This window comes from Salvia hispanica, chromosome 4 (genome assembly GCF_023119035.1).
Source record: "Salvia hispanica cultivar TCC Black 2014 chromosome 4, UniMelb_Shisp_WGS_1.0, whole genome shotgun sequence".
Lineage (NCBI taxonomy): Eukaryota > Viridiplantae > Streptophyta > Magnoliopsida > Lamiales > Lamiaceae > Salvia > Salvia hispanica.
In genome coordinates this window covers 11,756,979-11,781,656 of record NC_062968.1, presented here as the reverse complement: position 1 = coordinate 11,781,656, position 24,678 = coordinate 11,756,979, and the positions used below count along the sequence as shown (strand labels likewise).

At 37.8% G+C, this 24,678-nt stretch overlaps 1 pseudogene; it reads right to left on the bottom strand.

The window, feature by feature from the left end:
* Positions 1-8,297: 8,297 nt before the first annotated feature.
* On the bottom strand, positions 8,298-11,053 carry LOC125219703 (annotated as a pseudogene).
* Between the last annotated feature and the right edge of the window lie 13,625 nt (positions 11,054-24,678).

Sequence of the window (24,678 nt, the reverse complement as noted above, 5' to 3'; positions counted from 1 at the left end):
CTAGCTCATCATAAACTCTATAAATAGGGATGGAGGAGGTGTGACAAATACACACAATACAAGAAGTGAAAACCCTAGCCTCCACACTTGAATTTTCGACCCTCTCTCTCTAATAGATGAATTCAAAAATTCCTCTTGGTGTGTGCTTGGTGTTCTTATCTTCACCTTCAAGATCCTTATAATTTCTAATAGATTCCTCCCACAAGGAAGTTAGATCTAGAGTTGGGTCATAGGTTAGAAGATCTTTGGTCTTGCAATAAAGCTCCAAGATCTACACGTGGAGAAGTAGCAAGCCACTTCGATTCTTTGGAGAATGACAGTCGCCCTTTCTTTCTCTCGTCTCCCTCCTCTTTAAAGCTGATGTGTGTCGTCGCGAACTGCTCAAGTTGGACAGTCGACTTGATCAGGTCAGCCTACTTCTGCCTGTTTCACCTACGAAATTGCGGGTCAGTGGATTCAGTGAAGGTGCGGGTTGATCAAGCTGAGTGGCTCTGGCTCGAGTGGGGAGAATTGAGAGGCTGAAAGGGATGCGACATCAAAAACCTTAACCCGCTAATACTATTTGATTAGTATAGGGAAGTAAGGATCGATCCCACAGAGATGATGCGTTTTGAATTGTTTGTGTGATACGGCTTGGGGCTTGGCTGCTGCCACACTTTACTTTAGGGGTGGGTTAAGTATCTACTGGTGCAGAAAAGAAAAGAACTAACTAAGCTAGGAAACTAAACTACCTAACTAATCAACTCATAAAACATTACTATAAAAGGAGAAACAGAATAAACGGGTTGTCAGGCCCCTGCAAAACAGTACGAAAAGCAAAATAACTTTAACAGAATCGTCTTCCTCAACAGATCAGCGTAAAGAAAACAGAGCCGCAATAGATCTGAAATGTTGAAGAAGACAAAACACAACAAAACACATAAAACTTAAAATTACTTCTACAATCTAAGCTACGACAACGTAAAAATAAGAACTACAGCTAAAGTATGCAGAAACGAAAAGAAAGCACGTAGATCTAAAAGGAAAACAAAGACTGAAACAGAAAACAACAGTTCTAAGCTAAGAATCAAAAGAAAACATGAAACAGAAAGCATATCTAAACATTAAAACATATAACAAGCACAGAACGAGGGAACGAAAATAGAAACTTCAAATTATACTAAAGCAAAACAGGAACAAGAGTCAATACATGAAAATAAAACAGAATCTAAGCTAGGAAAGCAGGAAATTGTTTCATCACCCCTTCTCGGAGTGGAATTACAAAACAGAAACTAAAATTATACGAGGAAAGCAAGGAAAACAGCTAACTACCAGCTACTCTAGACGGAACCAAGTGTGTGCGAGAGATTGGAAAGCTTATAACTGAAGAGAACCTTGATTTCAGCCTCGAAGAGAGTTAGAAATTCTACCTACTCTAAAGAGAACCCCCCCTAAACTACTTAGCAAGAAATGAAATGTGGGGGAACTCCCTTCTCTTAGCGTGCAAGGCTCCTTTATATAGGGAGGCTTAGGGCTCTGATTCCTAGGGTACCACCCCCCCAAGTGACGCTTTTGCCCTTTACACCTTAGAGTGGAGTTCATAGTCTTCTCTCCAGCGCAAGGTTGACTGGCTCCGGTTGGAATATGACTTGATCAGCTCAAAAGCCGTCTCTTTTCTCTTCTTTTCTGAAGTTTTGCTCCGCCCTCTGAATTGATGTGATCTTCGTTTTCCGGCAAAATCTACACACACTTGGCTAAAAAAGGGTCGTTAGTTTGTTGAATTCAGTGCGGTTTTGCTATAAAACACATGCATGAAGCGGGCCTCATCAGAGAATCACAATTGTAAGATTCAATATCATAATTTAATACTCCATCCGTCCCAAGTTACTTGAGTCGTATTCCATTTTGGGTTGTCCCAAGTTACTTGAGTCATTTCTTTTTTTGGCTAAAAACAAATCATCTAATCACACCTACTTTATTCTTTCTTTTACTTTACTCTCTTCTTTCTCTAACTTTTTTCTTTGATCTACTTTATTTAACTCACCAAACACAACTTTCTTAAATCCCGCGCCGAAAAAGAAACGCCTCAAGTAACGTGGGACGGAGGGAGTATTAAATTATGTGATTAATTGCACAATAATATGTTTCTATATGTTGAAGCATGAAATTGAATCGATTCACATAATATCCTAAATAGATTCTAATTTGTGAATATATTTAGTTTGCAATTTTCCATGTGCAAACCCCAACAGTTTTGTTCTCAAAGACTAAGGCACGAAGGAGAGCACCTAAAGACCGATTAACTACCTCCGTTTGCCCATCCATTTGGTGGTGCGTGGTAGTAGAAAAGAAAAGCTTAGTGCCTAGCTTTCTCCAAAGAGTTTTCCAAAAGAAGCTCAAAAATTTGACATCTCTATTACTCATAATGATTTTGGGAATAACATGTAAAACTTGACGACTTCCTTTAAAAACAAATTTGCTATAAACTTGGCATCATTACTCATAAAATGAGCCATCTTAGAAAATCGATCCACCACAACGAAAATACTATCATTCATCCTAGGAGACATAGTGAGTCCTAGCACAAAGTCCACGTAAACATCCACCCAAGGGTGTGTGGGTGGAGGCAAAGAAATATAAAGTCCAAAGTTATTAGACCTAGACTTAGCTTGCCTACACTCTTAACAATGACTACAAAATCTTTCAACATGCTTCTTTATGCAAGGCCAAAAAAAATGTTCATTCAAGATATCAAAAGTCTTCAACACCCCAAAATGTCCCATCAAGCCTCCTAAATAAGACTCTTTAATCAACAAGTCACGAAGAGAATAAATAAGGATGCAAAGCTTATTCTCCCTATACAAATAACCATCCAATCAAAAATACTTCTCAAACGAACCCTTCTCACATGATAAAATCGTAGTGCCAACATCATGATCATGTTCATACAAGTCTTTAATACAATCAAAACCCACATATTTAGAAGCACACATGATAAGGATTTGCTTTCTCAAGATCATAGTATGGTTCTCACACAACGAATCATCAAACACGAGGACGTGCGGTTTTCTAGAAAGAGCATCAGAAACTACATTATCCTTTCCCTTTTTGTACTTGATTACATTAGGAAAAGTTTCAAGGAAGGCACTCCACTTTGCATGTCTCTTATCAAGCTTATGTTGTCCCCCTAAGAACTTAATGAACTCATGGCTGGTGTGAATCACAAACTCCCTATGCATGAGGTAATGTTGCCAATTCTCTAGACATCTCACTATGGCATACAATTCCTTGTCATAAGTAGGGTAGTTCAATTGGGCTTGACCAAGCTTCTCGAAAAAATAGGCTATGGGCTTTCCCTCTTGCATGAGGACTCCACCAATTCCTACCGCACTAGCATCACACTCCAACTCAAAAGTCTTATCAAAGTTGGGAGGAGCTAACAAATGAGCATGGGTAAGGTCATTTTTCAAGGTGTATAAAAAGCTCTCTCTTGTTCCTTCCCCCACTTAAACTTTACATTCTTTTTCACTAGATGGTTCAAATGGGAGGCCTTATTAGAAAAATCTCTCACAAACCTCCTATAGAAACTAGCTAGACCATGGAAGGAACTACACGCAGTGGACCCTCGTTGTTCAGCACCGGAATCTAAACAATAGACTCATGTTTTTAGCTTGATTACAAGGTTCTAGTTCCCTAAGGCTCCATCAGTAAGTACTCTTTCGTCACTATGCACCAACCATTAAGAAATCAAGAAACTGTTGAGTACACTCTAGAGTCTAGTGAGTTCAAAAATTGAATCACAATGACACATGGATGTTTTATGGCATGAAATTCTACAATGATCTCTGTTAATGGAAGCAGGACAATTTAGAAATGTGCAGTCTGAAGTACTTCTTCAGAAGGATAATGAATCCTGCCTCTATCCCACCCAAGATAACACACTTTTATTTTTGTTTGTCCCAACCAAGATGACTCATTACTAAAAATATAAATATTTTTATCTCTACTTTATTTCCCTTCTTTTACTTTATTCTCTCCACTTAACACACAAAATAAAGTTGCATAAAATCCCGTGCCGCTCAAGGAAGGGGTCATCTTCCTTGGGACAGAGGGAGTAGTATTACCTTCAACGAAATCCCGTGTCTACTTCAATCGCGAATAATGTATGCTTCCCCCACCGGACTCTTACTCATTACTGCCAAACTCTGCAACTCGGAGTTGAGCTTTCCTCACAACGATCACATTTTTTGTTCTATTTTTCTTTCCACAACAAAGTTCTGCAATGGCAGCAGCCACACAGAAGCATTGCTGTCGAAGAAAGATGATTCTCAATCACATGAGAAGTGGAATGTGATAGACATGAACAGAGTGATGAACAACGTCAACAGGGAGATGCTTTATCATAGTCTAGAATTTGGTAGATATGAATATGCATCCGGAGGCGGCACATACCACATTTATCACCATTGAAGAATATTCTTCCGGGATAAGAGCTTTGACTGCACATTTCCATTATGTTAGGCTTGCTCAAGAAAGTAATGATAGGATTTTACACCATATAACATAGTAGTGTCATCTGTCACAGGACAAAGCAGGATAGTAGATTAATGATAGGCTATATTGTAAATACGTTAATGCTGTACGGGCTTATTAGAGAAATCACGTATAACAAATTGAGGAAAAGGAATGCAACGTCAAATACAAAAGAATATACTGCAATGTGAAAATAAAAAGTGAAAGTTGAAATGTTATTTCTTCTTTAGTGTAACTTATAATTTGGTCCTCCGTCCCAGATTTATAGTCACATTTAGTTATGGCACGAGTTTTAAGGAATTGGTGGAGTGTATAATTAATGAAGTGAGATAGTGGAGTGTGTAATAAATGAAGTGAGATGATGGATTGTGTAATAAATGAAGTAAGTTGGTTGAAGGTAGGTCCCTTTTTGACTTTTTGGTTTTTTTATTTTTGTTTTGATTTATTTTTGTATTGATAATGACATTTGGGTGTAATTTTAGTGAATAATGGTGTAAAATTTTATGTCCAAATATGGAAAATTCTAAATGTAACTATAAATATGGGACGGACTTTTATGGCAAAATGTGATTATAAAACTGGGACGGGGGAGTATTTATTTAGTGGCTTGTAGTTCAAACTGAATATTCTGTGTAAGATTGTCGAGGGGTGTTGGACAACTACGTTCCACTGGCCTCTGATTTGCACTCAAGGACTACTGGCTTTGCCAGTTGCTCAAACTAATGACATTGATAATATCTTTGACTTTTCAAGTCTTTCTGCTATCAAAACTCAATAAACAATCAAAATACCAATTTAGACAATATAAGCACTATATGATCGTAATTTACACATTAAACATTCAAACGTGTCAAAACTAGACCTTAAAAATACGGGAATTCCATGTTTACTATCTATCTTATTTTCGGTCCAAAATTCTTATCTCAAGTTACAAACCTAGCTATATCCAATTCACATTACAAAATTAGCTCTAAATAAAGTCTGTTGAATGATAAACATAAGCCTTGATTAAATGTTAATGGAATCGTCAATTATATAAAATAATTAACAATAAAAGTGAAAAAATAAAGATATGGTCAATTTTGTCTATTTCTAAGGGACGGAGAGACTGAAGGAGTATTTATTTTAGTATTTAAATATAAAAAATGAAAATCAAGAATGAAAATATGTAAAATAATGAGAAAGAATTAATGAGTCAATCATTGATGTGCGCATTTTGTGCCTTAAGGTGGGTCAGCGCAACAAATTTTGCTGTGATTTCTGAAGAGTATGAGATCCATCGCCCCCCATTTGTTCTATTTATAGTACTTTATTATTAAAATTACTACATCCGTCAAACAAAAGATGTCACACTTGTGAGACGATACGAGATTTTAGGAGCTTTTGTTTTGTGTGTTAAATGAAAGATAAAATATTATTTTTATATTTATATGAGAGAAGTTTTTCTAAAAATAGAAATATTACATCTTTTGTGGGACAAACTAAAAAGGAAAGTGTGACATCTATTATGGGACGGAAAAAGTATTTTTAATGTATCGAGATAGTAATAAAACTTTTTTTCCGGATGGATCTAATGATAAACTCTTTGGAATAATAATAATAAACTCAAAAAAATAATAAATACGAATTAAATAGAAAAATGATGATGTATATAGAATACTTATTGAAATACTGGAAATGTCATGACACAATGCTGGATAACTGTTCCTTACATATTTTACTTTTCTCGTTATACCTACAAACTACTTCTCAATTTCATTTTGCGCTATCATTAGTTGCAACACCTTCTTCATTATCAGTTTCAGTAGTACTTGTCACCTCTATATGATTAGGACTTGATCCAAATTTCCATTCAAGCTTTTGTTTTTGTCTTTCGTAAACAGTGATTCTTAAATTATTGTGGATTAAATTGCTCAATTTTGCAGTCAAGGTTTTATTTTCGTTTGTAAACAGGGATTCTTAAATTATTGTGGATTAAATTGCTCAATTTTCCAATCAAAGTTATATTTTTCCTTTCGTAAAAGTATTTTTAAATTATTGTGGATCGTTCATTGAGATATTTTGTATTGTGTTTCTTTGGCAGCATTATGCGCACTTATTCCACTGCAAGAAAATTCAATACTATATTAATTATATTATAGTTAGAGTTATTTTTTCGTTTTAGAAATTCTATTATAGTATGAATCATTATTATACTCCATCCGTCCATGAATAGGAGTCCAATTCCTTTCCGGCATTGTTTTAATAAATGTTAAGAAAAGTGTGTAGAAGAAAGTTAGTAGAATATGAGTCTCACTTTGTATATATTAGTTTTAAATGATATGTGAGTGCACTACAAAAAAAACAGGGTTTGCCGAGCACCAAGTGCTCGGAAATATAAGGCAAAATGCTCGGAAAATCGTGATATACCGAGCACTTTCCTAGCACCGAGAGTGCTCGGTATTCGCTTCGTCGGAATTTTTATACGAGCACCTTAGAGTGCTCGGATATCCGAGCACCCGATTGTTCGTTGGTTTTATAGATGATTTAATAGCTGATGCGATTGCGTTCGATACCACGACCAAAATTTTTTAGTGAAACTAATCGTTCTCATGAAAACTTGAATCAAATAATTGGTTTATAATCCGTATCAACCGTTCGGACCGGCCACGAGCGAGCAGTTGCGTTGCGTTATTGCACTCAGTTTCAGCATGACGATTTTTTTAAAAATAATTTTAATACATTTTTCTATCTCTAAGTATCTCCATTCTCTTCTATACTTGTAGTTTTTGAAATAGTATTGCCATTTTATTCTATATTACACATTTCCGAGCACACTTAAATGTGCTTGCTATTGTGCCGAGTACAAGTAGAAGTGGTCGGTATTTTCCGAGCATACTTATGTGTGCTTGCTATTGTGCCGAGCACAAGTAGAAGTGGTCGGTATTTTCCGAGCACGGTTAAAAGTGCTCGCTGGGTTTCCGAGCACAAGTAAAAGCTAATCGTTGGTTTGCCGAGCAAAAGTAAATATGCTCGGTAGTTTTCCGAGCAAAGGTAAAAGTGCTCGATATTTTTCCTAGCAAAGGTAAAAGTGCTCGGTAGTTTCCGAGCACATGTAAGGTGGGCAAGTGTTGGTCGGGAAACAGTGTTTTTCTTTGTAGTGGTGGAATGAGTTGGTGGAATGCGGGACCTCTTTATCATTTATGGTGATTATGAACATGGACTTCTATTCATGGGCGGACAAAAGGGAAAAACGGGACTCCTATTTGCGTTCTATTTAACACTACTTTATTATCAATCATATTTTATTCTCTTTCCATATAACACGATAAATATATTTATCTTTAGTCTTCGTGCAAAAGAAATGCCTCAATTTTGGCTGAATGGAGGGAGTTCGTCCATCATTATATATATAATTTTTCTATTTTTTTTTTCGCTCGTCTGTAAATGTCTTAATTCATTTGTACTCTTTTCAACAAGTTGACTTCACATACTACTAATATAATTCACTAATATTTTATTTAAAATTAATATTTAAAGTAAGAACTATATTTTACTAACTTTTGTATAATTTTGCTTTATAGAAATATACAATTACTTAAAATCCGTGTCGATAAAAATAGATAGTTATTAAAAGAGGGAAGGCATAGATAGGAAATATCTTTAATCATTCATAGTAAACATCTTTTCGTGTAGCACAATAATATATTACTCCCTCCGTCCACAAATTATAGGACACTATTTTAACGTAGAATTGGTAAAGAGAGAAGAGAAAAAAAAGTAAGAGAGAAGTAGTGTTAGTGGAATGTGTGGTCGATATTATTTGAATGTGTCCTATTTTTTACAGACAACAAAAAATGGCAAATGTGTCCTATTCTTCGTGGACGGAGTGAGTATTAAAGTGAGCAAAAATATAAATTACTTCTACATTTTGCATGGAGTAAAATACAACGGTAAAAATGGAAAATTACGACCTCAACGACCCAACGGGTTGATGAGCTCAGAGAAATCATCAACTGGACATTCACTGCTGTTGATAGAGAATTCGGTGCTCCTTGATCTCGAAAACGTGTTAGACGAAGACGAACCAATCCCGAGCAATGGCAGCGAGGGGCTCATGGCCGTGAACCCATCGCCCATGCCTTCACCTCTGTCCTCTGCCGAAACTTGGAGCTGCATTGCAAATTCCAGTTTCCAAACAATGTCATTCATTGATGGCCGATCAATCCCCTTGTCTCTAAGGCATGCAAAGCTTATTTCTACAAAATTTCTGAAGCATTCGGGCGCAATCTGACCCTTGAGATTGGAGTCAATTATCTTATCAACTGTCCCTTTCTTGCTACATAATTTTGCCCACTCTGCTAAATTCGCTTGCTCCATTGGCAAGGTTGCGATTATTGGTGGCCTTCCGCATAGAACTTCGAACATCACCACTCCGAATGAGTACACGTCGGATTTCAGAGTTAGTTGTTGCGTGCGGTAGTACTCCGGGTCTACATAACCGAAGCTGCCTTTAACGATTGTGCTGATGTGTGTTTGACTGCCTGCAGCTGGGCCCACTTTGGAGAGGCCGAAGTCGGATACCTTGGCCACCCATTCTCAGCTGGACTTGACGTCGCGATGGATGATGGCGCGCTTGGCTCCGGTGTGGAGGTAGTACAGACCCCTGGCAGCGCCGAGGCAGATTTGGAGGCGCTTCTTCCACCTTAGGGGCGAATTGGCGGAGTTGTAGATGCGGTCGCGGAGGGTGCCATGGGCCATGTAGTCGTATACCAGGATCATCTCACCGTTGTCGTCGCAGTAGCCGATGAGGGAGACCAGGTGGAGGTGGCGAAGCCTGGAGAGCATGTCTATCTCGGTGAGGAATTCGCGAGCGCCTTGGCTGGAGGTGGAGTTGAGCCTTTTGATTGCGACAGTGGTAGCAACATCGTCGATGAGGCTTTTGTAGACGTTGCCGAAGCCTCCCCTGCCGATGATGAAGTTGTCGTCGAAGTTGCGGGTGGCTGTCTTGATCTCGTTGATGGAGAAGTATCTGCATATGTCAGGGAGACGCCTGAGCTGCTTGTTCTTGCAGTGGACCTTGAATGCGTCGAAAGTGGAACCCATGATGACTTAGTGACGCTTGTGCCCGTGTCCTTCACTTTCAAGAAAATCACCGCTGCAACCACCGCAACTACTCCGATTACACTCCCAACCACAGTGTAAATCACAACAGGGGCTTTCTTCTTCGGTGGCAGGTTCTCTGCTACTGATGCCGGCGGAGAGTCGATCTCCAGTTGAGGGTTGGATGCTGCAAAACTTGCTGTCGAATCATTGAGTTTGAAAATTTCTAACCCATTTAGCAACACGTTAAGATATTTTGCTCCTGTGTCACCAAGAGGCACTAAAGATAGCCGCAGATCTTTCTTTCCTCGATTTCCAGCATCAGGAACCCATGTTATGTAATCTCTGAAGATGGGAATATCACGGCCGGCCAAGTTGATGACATCGACTTCAATATCTGCAGTCTGATTGTTGATGTATATTGAAAACACTCTGTCGTTTTCCTTTTCAATTCCTGTCACAAATTCACAGAAGTGGAAACGGAGCAGATAGAAGAATCCAGAATCAACGGGAAATGCCCACTCTAAACTTAAGCTTATGTTGGTCATTATTCTGGCAGAGGTGTATACTTTAGGCGGAGCAGCATAGGGAGGAGTATTGTTGTTGTACTTGATCACAATTCCCTCGTTATGCGGCGTCCACCCATTATCACAGCAGAATATGTACTCTTTATCCTGACTCCAGCCCCGAAACATGCCACGAGTGGGCCCACTATCTTCTTCGATCAGAATTGCAGTGCCGCCTACGTTCAGCCTATAAAGATTCTCCAAAGCCGTGTTGCTATTATCAAATGTGATTTGCTCGTTTTGTCGCCCGAGGTAGAGTTTATCAGGGATAGACACAATTTCGATTCCATTTACAAAAGCAAAAGAGTTTGGATTGGGGGTGAAGGTTAAATCGAGTGTTTGGGTTGCCCCGATGTTAAGGATGAACTCCATCTTAAAAGAAGGTCGTTCTAAATAATTGGAATAAAGGAAAGAACTGAAGTTTTTAAACAGGGTGAAGCCATTAGCATTGACGGAGAATAAAGATTGATGAGCGTCGGAATAAACATTGGGGTACCAGTAAAGGCGAAGGAATTTTTGGCCTCTACTGAGGGGAAAAGTGTATGTGAAAGGGGAGTGGAAAACACGAGCAGTCTTGTAAGGGACTGCAAAAACAGAAGACTCCATAGTGTTTGCTTCAGAAGCTGAAGAGATGGAGGGGGCGTTTGATGGCACATATTTTGAACCTTGATCGCTGTCCCAACTCCGGAGGCTGGTGTCGTTTGTGATTGTTGATGCGCCACAGCTTAGGAGGATTAATTCTGTGGCCGTGTACGCCAGTGTTGAGGTGCTGCTGATTTTGACTGTTGAACATATAGAGAAGATCAAGAACATGGAAAGAGCGTTGGACATCATCGTTATAGTGAGATTGAGTTTGTATAGCATGTTGAGGCAGCTATGTTATGGCACTTAAATTGCTGTTCAATGTGCATGATATGAAATAGATAACATGTGGCGTAAGACTCTCAACACATTAAGTCTTTGCATTACATGCCAAAGTAGGTGTCTATATATGATGAATCAATCCTTTCAAAAATTCAACGTGACCCACCCGGAGGGCATATCTGACAAACTGAGATTTAAGGTAAATATGTATACATATCATATATACAAAACTCAATTTTAATGACAAATTACAAAATTAACATAGAGGTTATTACTCCTTCCCTCCCACTCTGTGCATAACATTTCTTATTCGATCGATATTTTATTTAGTGTTATTTTGTGAGTTAAGTATAAAAACTGTAAAAAGAACATATCACCAGGAATGGTATGTAGGAAGGCCGTAATGCTACTGAACTACAACCAGACTAATACAGAATAAAATGGATTGCCTTCTATCTTCTGCTTCACCACTATGGCCTAGAGCCATCAAAGAAGAACCCCAAAGCCATGCTATCACTGCCTGCACGCCTCCAACTGCCTCTCCCCAAGTCAAAAGACTTTTTATTATGACGCCATACTAATATTTTAGGCTATTGAATCTGAAAATTGTGTGCTTATCGAGCTGCCATGTGGCAGTATTATACTGAATCAATTAAAAAAGCGGAGGAGTAAAATAGAAAATCTTTAATTTTTACATTGTCATATTGCAGTATTATTAATTTAATATTGCAGTCTTACCACAACAATATTGCAGTTTACCACGATTGCAATATCTAATACATTAGACTGCAATCCATGTTTTGTTCACGAAATTTAATCCTAGGCATCCATAAATGAGATCTAGCGGATTATATTGGTGGTATGGTGCTACCCTATCTACGGTGACACCATACTGCTCCCCTATATATATATAGAGAGAGAGAGGAGCATTAGTGTCCTATTGCCTCTATAGTGTTAAGTATCAACTTAATATTAGCCACTAGATTATGATGTTGGACGGATTAGATTAATAGGAGATATGAGGGTCCGTTTTACATTATTAGGTGGAATTATGTAAACACTCCAATATTATCTTCTGTTTCAAAAATGCAAGCCCGGAAACTAAGCGTGATTTTTAGAACAATGATTGATATTCCAGTTCCACTCTCTCTCACCTCTTTTGCTCTTTAAGATTTTTAAAATTTAATCTTCACTTCAACGATACTTCCCTTCGTAATTCTCTCCTTTTCAAAACAAAATAATATTCTAAAATTAGCATTGAGAAAACCACTATTTCATGATATGCATTCTATTTTATGCTTTATCTTCTTTTAATTTAAAGTTGATTAAATTAATATAGTTTAACTATTCAGATAATTGCTTCATTAAGGAATTATTTTATTCTTATTTGAGTTTTTCCTCAATTATCTTAAATTTTAATCGAAAGATTATTCCTCAAATTAACCAAAAGATTTAACTTCTGAGTCTTTTTGTTCAAATTAAGTGTGAAGATAAAATCACAGAGTGATTGTTTAACTACACTCAACAATAAATTAGATCAACAAATTACTTTAGGCTACTAGCAAATTAAATTCCAGCCTAACAAGAGGAATTAATTTAAACTTAGAGCATCTCCCATCTCCAAGGGAAAAAGGTATATTGAGAAGGTATATTTCTCATTTACCTTTTTAAAAAGGTTATTATATCTTCTTAAAAGTAATGGATTCCAAGAAAATAAGGTAAATTGAAAAGGCAACAATAATAACTAACTTTTTAATTACCTTTTCTATCAAGAAGAGATAAAGATATCTTCTCAAAATAAAAAAAGGTATAATACCTCCTTAAATACCCCTTCCATTGGAGAATAAATTTTTACGTAGAAAAAATAAATATGGTAGTTATATCTATTTATCTCTCCATTTACCCTTTCCCTTGGAGATGATCTTACCGAGGGTAAAAGAGAACCCAAAACTTAATTGATTAATTTGAACATTTACAATTTGCTTTAGTCCAAAAGTATAATTTATTAGAATCCAACTCGGAGACCCAAATGAGAGATGAAATTAGCCCATTCCTAAATGAGTCCTCTAATCCTAGCCCCATTTCTTCCTCCACCACCCTCTTCCTCCATGAAGTCCGGCGGCCATCTCCTACCTCAGTTCAGTCGAAGCTAACTACCTTGCACGCGCTGCCACATCGCCGAAGAGAGAAACGGCCTCTCCGTCTCCGGTCATATCTCGCTCTCCATCCTTCATAGTACTACCTCTCTCGGCCTCTCCTCCTCTGTTGCCGACGCCTACTTGCAATGCCGCTGCCTCCTTACTGCCGGAGCGCCATGACAGGAGCACAGTGACGGAGTCCAGACAGCAACCTCCCCTACCAGATAACCCTTCTAATTGTTCAGTCATTACGTTTTTGTTTTGGTTATGATATTTGGATACTTGCATAATTGGGAATTATTCTTATTTTGATGTTTGATTTTATCTAAAAAAATTGAAATTACCATACTCCTGAGTCATACAGATTCTATCCTTCTTAAATTTTTGCTACATGTATGCTTGAGTGTTTAAGCTAATACATGTGAAATTTCCCTACCTATTGGTAAAGGAATAAGAGCGATGGATTGAAAACTTAATTTCCAAGTATTAGCAGTCCATCTTCCTCCTTTCTCTCCTGCAAATGATGGTGAATGGTAACTATGTGTAGAGGCTGCCGAAATTCGGCAAGACTGAGGTTATACCCCCAAGATAAATTTGACACTTGTCCCTATTTTTGACAAGTGGCGTTGATGACAAGTTAGGATAATATAGGTTCATTGTTTCACTTAAATCTCTTTTATGCTAAGTAGGAATTTAAAGGAGATTGTATATCAACTTGAACACGCATTGGGCGAGGGCTTCATGAGATTTTGTTTTCAATTATTTTGTAAAATTGTATTCTATCATACTTTCATCAGTATATACTTGAACTATCATAATTTTTTTTATAATTTTGAGATTATGTTTTTATTGTTTATTACTTTGCTTAGATCAAAATTCGTCACAATGCTTCTATTTCTAACGGCTCACACTAAAGGACTCTAAGAAAAACTTTTTCTTTACAAACTTCATTTTTTTTTTCTAATAACTATCATACAAAATTAATTTATGTCGCTTTTTCAAAAATAAATCTAAATCTAACATCATAGCTTCTGGTACGCCTGTCAAATCGGGTACCCGCGGATACCCGATCCGAAAATTTCGGGTACCCGATCCCGAATTTTCCAAAATTTAATACCCGATACCCGATTCGAAAATGATTTCGGTAACCCGGATACCCGACTCGGGTATCCAGTCCCGAAAAATCGAGTATCCAATCCCGATTTTGGATTTTTAGTTTATTTTATTTAATTATTTTTTTAAGAAAATAAGCTACAAACTTTTAAAAAAGACAAACTTGTCGTTCGAATTTGATACAAACTTAAAGTAGTTCAAATTTAAGAGAAAAAAAACTACTACAAATTTTTAGAAATAAAAAATTCATAAGTTATAACACCCCTTATTCATCCATAATAAACATTTGAATTCATACATTAACCCAGAATATGACTTAAGAGTGAAGGATTTTGAGAGAATATTTAATTATTTAATTTATAAATAATAGAATAAATATATTTATATTAAAATTTTAAAATAAAATATAAAAAATTGGGTAATTCACCCGATACCCGATAATTCAAAAATCCTATACCCGAACCCGATCCTGAAACCCGAAAAATTGGGTATCGGGTATCCAATTATCCGATATTTCGGGTTTGGATATTGGGTATCCGATTCTCGACATCTATTTTGACACCCCTAGCTTCTGGAGTCATACAAAAACTCGGGTTGTTACAGAAAGATTTATCATTGACGCATAGATAGGAGGATAAAACACAACACGAAAAAACGGAAAAATTTGCATTTGGAAAGATGACCATTAGAAAGGAAGATAAAACACAACAATAAAAAATTATAAGGATTACAAATGACGTGGAAATAAGACGCTCAAAAGTCACAACATATCAAACCTCTATTACTTCTTCCATGCAATATACTCCATAATTGAGACAACAGTAAGTTATAAAATAATTATCTTTTCCAAATTAAGTATTTACAACTTTAGGAAATTAAGTTTTGCATTATATATCAAATCATATCCATATTTAACTTAGATAGTTCCATATAAACATTTAAATCATAATTTAATAAGGAGTACTCGCAGTGCCCCCATCCTCCCTTTCGCTTCTCTCACATCTCTTTGATGTAGCTACCATTGTAAAGTAAATATTTTACTCATATTGAAATGTTCTGCTGAGCGTGGTTATTTGAGCGACATTTGAGCGTCAGTATATTTTCTCTCTCCTCACTTGCTCTCCTTCTCTCCTCTCTTCAACGTTTGTCTTTCATTTTCATCATCATCGATTTCTCTCTCCTCACCCACTTTTGCTTCCCTTTGATTCAACCAGTAGAAGAAGAACCCTCACCACTCTCTCAACCTTTTCGATTCAACCTAGTAGAAAGAAGAAATCCTCACCCAATTTCTCGTCTCTGCAGTTCAATCCAGCAGAAAGAAGAACAAAACCTCACCGACTTTCTCATTCATTTGATTCAACCCAGAAGAAGAAGAACTTAGATTCAATTGATTCCGGTGAAATTGATATCCCCAAAAATAAGAGGCTAATAATTTCTTCTTTTTGTTAACTTTCTTTTAACCATTCACAAATTTGTCTTCATTGAATTCACTTGACGAAAAGAACTTGGATTCAAATGAATTCTGGCAAATTTTATCTTCATTGTTGCTTAAATCAATATTTCTGCCATTGAAGCGAATTTGTTTTTTCTTCTCTTTTTATCTGAATCAATTCTCGACGATGGTATAAAAAATTTTAATTGCACCAATATCAATGGAAATAGGCAAGAGTGGGAATAAGAAATTTTTTGTGGGTTTTACTTCTCTGCAATTTTGAGATTTCTTCAATTTTAGGAGAACTGAGAAATTGGAAGTATGTTTTGTGGAATTTCAATTTAGAGTAAAATTTCATGGAGAGGGAACTGCAACAGATGTTGATGTAGAATTAGATTTGCGGAAGGAAGAAAAAAAGAAGGAAGAAAAAGAAGGGGAGAGAGAGAGAATTAGTAGTGTCGCTCACGCTGGCGCTCAAATTGAGCGCTCAGCGGAACATTTCTCTTTACTCATTTACTATTTAATTTGTGTTTGTATTTAATTTGTGTTTGTGTTGGCTCCATCATCACTATTTAATTTATGTTTGTATTTTTTTGCTTGCATTTTTTTTTACGATTGATCTTTCTTCAAAATTGACCGTGCCATAATTGAAGTTGTATATGGTCTGTAAAACCTATGTATTGACTACCTTATTGACAATTTCATTAAATTTCCCACGATATAGTATTAAATTAAATTAAGTAGTCAGCTTTTATTGTTCTAGGTCTAATTCATGTGCGAGTAGTAATTACGTATTATTTTACTTAAATTGCATGGGAATTATATCAATTCCTGAATCCCAATTTATGTATTGTCATAAAATAAATTGGAAGATAAATTTATAATAACATTTACAATTCTATGTCAAATGAAATTATTAAAAATTTGTTCATACCAAAAATTGTCCTAGAGTTCGTGATATGATTTAAACACTAGAGCATATTTTTCCATTTCAACTTTTTTAAGTTTTGAGATGATTTTAAAGAGAGAGAAAGTAGTTAGTTCTAACTACTATATATATGAATTGACATTAATACCCTTTGAATTTATTTCATTATTATTTAAAGTTATAATATAATCCACTTGACATTATTTATACCATTAGATCTCATTATCTAATGGTTAGGAATTGGTCTTAATTTTGGATTGTCAATTAGTTAGCAATTGATCACCACCCTTATAGGGCATTTTCATAATGAATTAAAAAAGGTGAAATAAATCATAATTGTATGCAAATAGTATATAAAAAACCGATCCGAGTCAATAGGTGGACACATAGAATGGATGAGATAAACACAACACGAGAAACAATAGACCATTAGTTTTTAAAAGGAAAGATTGAAAATTGATGCATAGAGAGAATGATAAAACACAACACAAAAAACGGAAAGAATTGCATTTGGAAAGATGACAATTAAAAAGGAAGATAAAACACAACAACAAAAAAAAAATTATAAAGATTACAAATGACGTTGAAATAAGACGCTCACAAGTCATAACACATCAAAACCCTATTACTTCTTCCATGCAATATACTCCATAATTGAGACAACACCAAATTAGGAAATAATTAACTTTTCCAAATTAAGTGTTTACAGCTTTAGGAAATTAATTTTTGCATAGTGTATCAAATCACGCCCATATTTACCTTAAATAATTCCGTATAAACATTCTAAATCATATTTTTAAGGAGTACTCATAGAGCCCCCATCCTCACTTTCACGTCTCTCATATCTCATTGATGTAGTTACGTTTGTAAAGTAAAGGTTTTACCCATTTATTATTTAATTTGTGTTTGTATTTGATTCGTGTTTGTGTTTGTGTTTGTGTTTGTGCTTTACTTTATGTTTGTATTTTTTGCTTGCATTTGTTTTCACAGTTCATCTTTCTTTAAAATTGACCATACAGTTATTGAAGTTGTATATAGTCTGTAAAACCTATGTATTGACTACCTTATTGACAATTGTCATTACATTTCCCATGATATATTATTAAATTAAATTAAGTTGTCAACTTTTATTTTTGTAGGTCTAATTCATGTAATTCATGTGACAGTAGTAATTACTTAGTATTATTTTACTTAATTTGCATGGGAATTTATATCAATTCCTAAATCCCAATTTATGTATTGTCATAAAATAAATTGGAAGATTAATTTATAATAATAGGTACAATTTTATGTCAAATGAAATTATTAAAAATTTGTTCATACCAAAAATTGTCCTAGAGTTCATGATATGATTTAAACACTAGAGAATATTTTTCCATTTCAACTTTTTAAAAGATTTCAGTCCCATCATTTTTGTATTTTTTATTTTTATTTTTGTGGTTTGATTGATGGTAATGTTTTGTGGGAGTTGTGCTTGTGAAAGTGTGCATGCATGTATAATGTATTTAAGGTTTAAAGTTAATTAATTATGTCGAAATCAAAGCCTTTTTTAGTATTCATGGTGTTACTTAACTAATTAATTTTATGTTTGCTTGATGAACAATAATTTCAGGCATTTTAAGTTATATGCTTAGCTATTCTTGAATTGATCAACCAAAGAGAGTCTTTTTGGTAGTTCCAAAATATCATAGGACCAAGTTCTTCAAGAACATACTGCTAATTGTAAGTTTTATTATGATGGATTGGGTGGTCATGGAGTGCCATTTTTGGGTTTTCTATAGCTAACACATGTGCTAATCTCGTCGGAACATATACAATTGAGATCTCGTTAGAATCCTTATAAAATTATCTTTACTTTGATGTATTGTTTGCGAAAAAGTAATTTAAATTGAGAGACTCACGTAAATTTATAAGTTTTGAGATGCTTTTAAAGAGAGAGAAAGTAGTTAGTTTTAACTAATATATATATGAATTGACATTAATACCCTTTGAATTTATTTTATTATTATTTAAAATTATAATATAATCCACTTGACATTATTTAAACCATTAGATCTCCTCATCTAATGGTTAGGAATTGGTCTTTATTTTGAATTGCTAATTAGTTAGTAATTGATCACCACCCTTATAAGGCATTAATCATAATTGTATGCTATTAAATAGTATATAAAAAATCGATCTGAGGCAATAGGTGGACACATAGAATGGAGGAGATAAACACAACACGAGAAACAATAGACCATTTTTTTTAAAAAGGAAAGATTGATCGTTGACGCATAGAGATGAGGATAAAAAACAACACGAAAAAACGAAAAGAAATGTATTTGGAAAGATGACGATTAGAAAGGAAGTTAAAACACAACAATAGAAAATTATAAAGATTACAAATGACGTGGAAATAAGACGCTCACAAGTCACAATATATCAAAACTATATTAATTCTTCCATGCAATATACTGCATAATTGAGACAATAATAATTTAGGAAATAATTATCTTTCCAAATTAAGTGTTTACAGCTTTAGGAAATTAATTTTTGCAATGTATATTAAATCACATCCATATTTAACTTAAATATTTCCGTATAAACATTCTAAATCATATTTTTTTAAGGAGTATTGAAGCCTGCCTATCTTTGCTAAGTACTGTGTGCACAGAAAGGAATAACAAGTCTCCTAGGTCCAGCGAATCCACTAGATCACAAGGTCTAGGAACTCACGGATCGTTGGAAGATCTCGATCGTCGGACACACATAATATCGCTTCAAAAACCCTCAACCACGTATACTAAAATTAGCACAGGGAAGTAGGGATCGATCCCACAGAGATGTATGCGTAATAAAGCATGCTCAAGGATTCGGGACTATTTTTGGGTTGGCTGCTGCCACGCATTTTTTGGGTTGAGGAAATTAAACTAACTTGGAGTGAAATCTGCTACGCTAACAACTAGATCTAGGCAGAACAGAAATCATGCATGAAAACCGGAAAACGAGACAATCACTAGATCTAAGAAACTATTTCCTAAATTACCTAGACCTGGGAAATAAACTGACGGTGGGGACCATTTGCTGAAAAGGTAAAGTACGGATGAAAAGCTGGAAAACAACTAACTAAAGTACTAACTAACAGCGACATCATCTTCTCCAATCAATTTGCATAAAATTTCAGTAGAAACAGAGATGGAACGTGAATCGGAAACGAAGCAGACTGAATTTAAAGCAACTTAACGAAGAACAATTAAAACTAAGCAGATCTACGACTACTAGACGGAGTAAAATGAAAAGAGAGCAAAAGAGTTCGAAATCCGTGCACAACTTGATTCCCCTGTTCAGATCCAACCTCGGATGCTAAATCCACTCCGGATCCAAGCATCCGACACAAACTCCGACCAAGCCAAACAACCATCGATCAACAACAACAATTCAGATCCACAACCTCTTTCCCAGATCAAGCACAAAATTATCCAAAACAGAGAATAACATTCAACTGCCGAAATATAACCTCAAACAAAAACTCAGAATCGTAAATCAACACAAGATAAACACCAACATGACATAAACTTAAATGCATAGATAACGATAAGTAGCAACAACCAAATCGACTTCCAAAACAATGAAGTTCGACGGAATAAAAGTGCTAAATGCTGAATGAAAACAGATTGTTTCTTCGCCCTCCGAGAGGACGGTGTTACCACTGACTTTCGCCGAAGATGAACCCCTTAGAAACCCTAAACTATCCCAGAATTCCCATTTTTCCAAGTGTGTGTGTGAGTGTGTGAGCTAAGAGCAAAAATCATGTCCGGCGTGTGCTGCATGCTCCTTTATTTATAGGCGTTGAAGTGGGTCCAGCGAGGTATGAATAGTCTTTGTTGCCCTCAGCTATTGACTTCCTTCTTCTTGCTATTTTTTTCCTTTTCAATCCTTGTCACTTTCTTTCATTTTCCTTTGCTAGTCCATTGCCTCCAGCTCTTCCTGGATCTAGCGTCTCCTTTACACACCTAGCTTAAAAACTGCGTTAGACCCAGCAAAATAAAGTGTTTTTCACCACATAACCGATGCATGAAATTAGCCTTATCAAACTGCTCACACTTAAACCATACTTGTCCTCAAGTATAAAGACAAGAAAAAGAATAAGGCGAATTTCAAAGCACGGTTATCCCCTGACCGACTCTTTAGACTCTAGACAGACTCCTAGACCTAGACATAACTGACACACAAATAACAAACACTTAAAATAAAAACACATAGATACATATGCATGAACTAGCTTCAACCTTTAGGCAACCGTCCCCACAAGATTAAGGTCAATCCAACAGGCTGCACTTCTCCAAATTGGCCCCTTCCCTTCTTCTACTTAATCAATCTGTCAGTTCGTCAAGATAGCCTTTTATTTTTCCAATTGTTGGATTCACTCGATCACTCATTCCTCACCAGGGATGTTAGGACCGATTCTCTCATAAGTTATTGCCATACCACTGAAGCGTCGGGTTAATAGAGTTTTCTCCTTTTTATACTTCTTTCTCCCCTTTTTTACTGGGTCAGGTTACTATTGTTTCCTGCCCTTAGACATATTCCCTCTGGACTTCGTCCAGCTTATACCTCCTTTTTATTTTTCTTTTTCATCATCATTTTTTTTTCCTCTGGACTTTGTCCAGCTTATTCCTCCATTTCCCTCTTCTCTCCTCTTGGACTTCGTCCAGCTTATAACTCCTTCACCTGGACTTCGTCCAGCTTATACCTTCATAACCCAATTCCCCTTTTTTTCTCCGTCATGACTCTTCTCCCTAAGCATTCAGTGGCGGCCCCTTTACATGTGTTAGCTCAAAGTTATTTAAGGCTTATAACTCACTCTTATAGTGGGGCTTCACAACTAAGTAAGCTAAGGCATCCTCTATCGTTCTTACTTCGTCCAGATTGACTTGGCTTATTAAAGGAAAAGGCTTCTAAGTCGAAATACATCCTATCTTCAATTACTTTCACTAAGGAGATCATGCCATATTATATTCACCAGCTCATGCGACGCAAACAAAACCTAGACTTAACGACTCATAACATGCTGACAACTACACGCATTGACTCCCCTCCCCCTCCCACTTCACTCAAGCTTGTCCCCAAGCCATCGTCGTGAAGGGGGGAAACAGGGTAGTCAATTCAACACACAACAAACAAATAATAAACCTATAAAAACTTCTCACACTTAGACCGAGCATCGGGCTAAGTGGGAGAAAACACAATAAACAGAAAACATAAACTTCTCACACTTAGACCAAGCATTGGGCTAAGTGGGAGAAGTTAAACACATATAAAAAATATTCACAGAGACACAAATAATAATAACAAACATAAAAAAACAGATATAACGGAAAGTAGAAAATAAAAGTTACTTGGTCATGGGGGTGATTCACTTCTAGATCTGGCTCCCTCGAGAGCCAGATTGGGGTGGGATCCCGGGTCGGGTCATCTTCACTTTCTTTTTTGCCGGCATCTCCGGCTCCTCTTCTTCCTTCTCTTGCTCTGGTTGATCGGACTCTGGTTTCTTTAACATCATGGACTTTGATCTGGATGGGATTAACACTGGCTTGGACGCGGACGGGGTAACCATTTGCTTGAGCGGGTGCGGTGGTCGCTGGACGGAGGGACTGCTCTGGCCTGGTTGCTTGACCTCGCTGCTGGACCCAGGAGTTGCCTTCGACTGGGTCAAGGGGAGTGTCTTCTCCAACCATTTCAACATCTTCATTACAAGCTCCACAGCCTCCGTCATCCGCTCGTTCTGCTTGGCGGACTTCACCGCCAGGTCCGCAATGTTTCCCCGCAGGGTCTTCACCTCTTCACGGCTCCCATTCAGCTCTTTCCTTATCCCACCAAGTTCTCTCACTATTTCTTTCCTCATCACCTGCATTTCTTTCCTCACGTCCTGGACATCCTTCCTCAGCTCCTCGACCTCTTCACTCGGCATAGCCTCCGCAGCCTCTTTAGCCTCCGCCTTCACCTTGTCTCCTACCGTGTAGAAGAAAGTTTGTTTGCCGTGAGCTTGGAGTAACCCCTTGTTGAAAAAGTACTCAACACTGAAAGTCTCCGGGGGTTCGCACATCACGACCAAGGGAGCGGTTTTGGCTATCTTCATTTCAATATTCCATTGGAGGTAGGCGCCTAGGAGATGGCAGGTATACATATGTCGAGCAGGGTTGCTTGTCATCTGATGAAATGCTTGAGCCAGCCAGTAACCCAGATGCACCTTAACGCCTTTTGTCATGCACCAAGTGAAATAGAGGTCGGTCGTAGTCAGAGCTGAATTTGCAGTTACCATTAGGTTGTAGCTGATAAACGTCTGAGCAAAACGGAGGATTCTGTCCTCGATGTGAGAGGCCTTAGAGTAACTGAATTTGAATGCTCCTGCCTTGGAGTGAGTGACTAGTTCCCATGCTGCTTGTACTTTGAATCCTGGCGTGTTCTTCGGTACGCCAACCATCCTCTCATTCCATATGCCTTCATCGTTGTCAGCCTTGGTAAATAACCTCATTCTCAGGGACCACTCTCGGATTCTCATTTCATGTTCCTCATTAAAAAGCCTGAATGTGATGGAGTCCGCGTCGAGATCAGAAGTGTTCTTTAATCGGAATGTCGAGAAAAACTCCGTGCTAAGTCCACCAGCACTTTCTCCTGGTTGTGCCTCAATAACCACTCAAAACCGATACATGCGCGGAAATCTTCATCACATGCAATCGTCATGAGTTCCTCGGAGCTGTATTGCTTGCCTGACTTAGCCATCTTCCCAGCACTGTATCTCTCTTTGTACACTGTGGCCCGTTTCTGATCGTCGAAATGCCTCATCGACTCCAGCAGTTCCTTAGTCAGCCACACCTCCGGACGTCCTTGGACAAACTCCTCTTCAGATTCTCCAAGTTCAGAATTGGACCCAGGAGTAGGCTTGTCTTGTACATCGGTCGAGGGAACTTCGGTCACTGGGGAAAGGGTCTCCTCAACCTCCTCGACGGAGGGAGCTTTCCTTGACCGCTTTGGCTGGGTCGCAGCTGCCTTTCCTTTCCTTGCCCTTTCCTTGGCCAGATGACGATACTCTGCCACTTCCGCTTCTGTCCCTCGGGCAGGGAACTCCTCCTTCTCGGAATAAACCAAGTCATCTACTTCGTCAAGCAGACTCCGCCTGGCCCTTCTCCTCTCTGCTCTCTCGTCCACCCGGGGTTCGTCTTCCTCCTGGTCATCCACCAGGTCCACAATCAGATCTAGCCCTTCCTCGACGGGCTCCTGTACTCCAGTAGTCTCTAGGTTCGTTTCTTCCACAAGCTTTTCCGGGGTTTCCCCCACATCATCCACCATCGGGGTCGCCCCCTCAATATAAATAGGGGTTTCCCCCCTGACATCACTCGGGGTTGCCCCCTTCTCCATGGGTTCAGGGGTCGCACCCCTAAAATCCTTGAGGGTTTCATCCCCAGTCTCCATAGGGGTGTCCCCCTAGGCCATCATCTTTAAAACAGGGGTTTCCCCCTCAGCAACTTCTTCGTGAACAGGGGTTTCCCCCTCAGCAATCCTTTCCACAATAGGGGTTTCCCCCTCCACAATTTCTTCCATAACAGGGGTTTCCCCCTCAACAATCTCCTCTCGAACAGGGGTTTCCCCCTTTTTCTCACCCTCAGAGTTAGGGTTTCCATCACCTTGTTGTTCGGCCTCCATCTCCGTTTGTCCGTCATTCCGCTCACCATCCGCCGGCAGTTCGTTCGTCGCCTCTTCTTTATCCGCCTCCCGCGAAGCGGTTTCTGCTTGTTGAGAACCAGAGTCCGGTACCCTGGTTGAATCTTGAGGCCTTTCTTCTTGGGGAACTGCGGGTTGTGCCGTCGAATCCGCTGGAATCGTCGGTGGTGGTATGGCCGCCGCGGATGTCATCAGGCTGGCGGAGAACAGAGCGTAGACTTCCTTCGCCTTCTCGACGCTACCTAATTTTTGCGTCAATTCTGCCAACAGAACTGCGTCGTACACCGCCGGCTGCGAACTTCTGGTGGCCTGAGTTGGATCCATTACTGTAAATCTGAA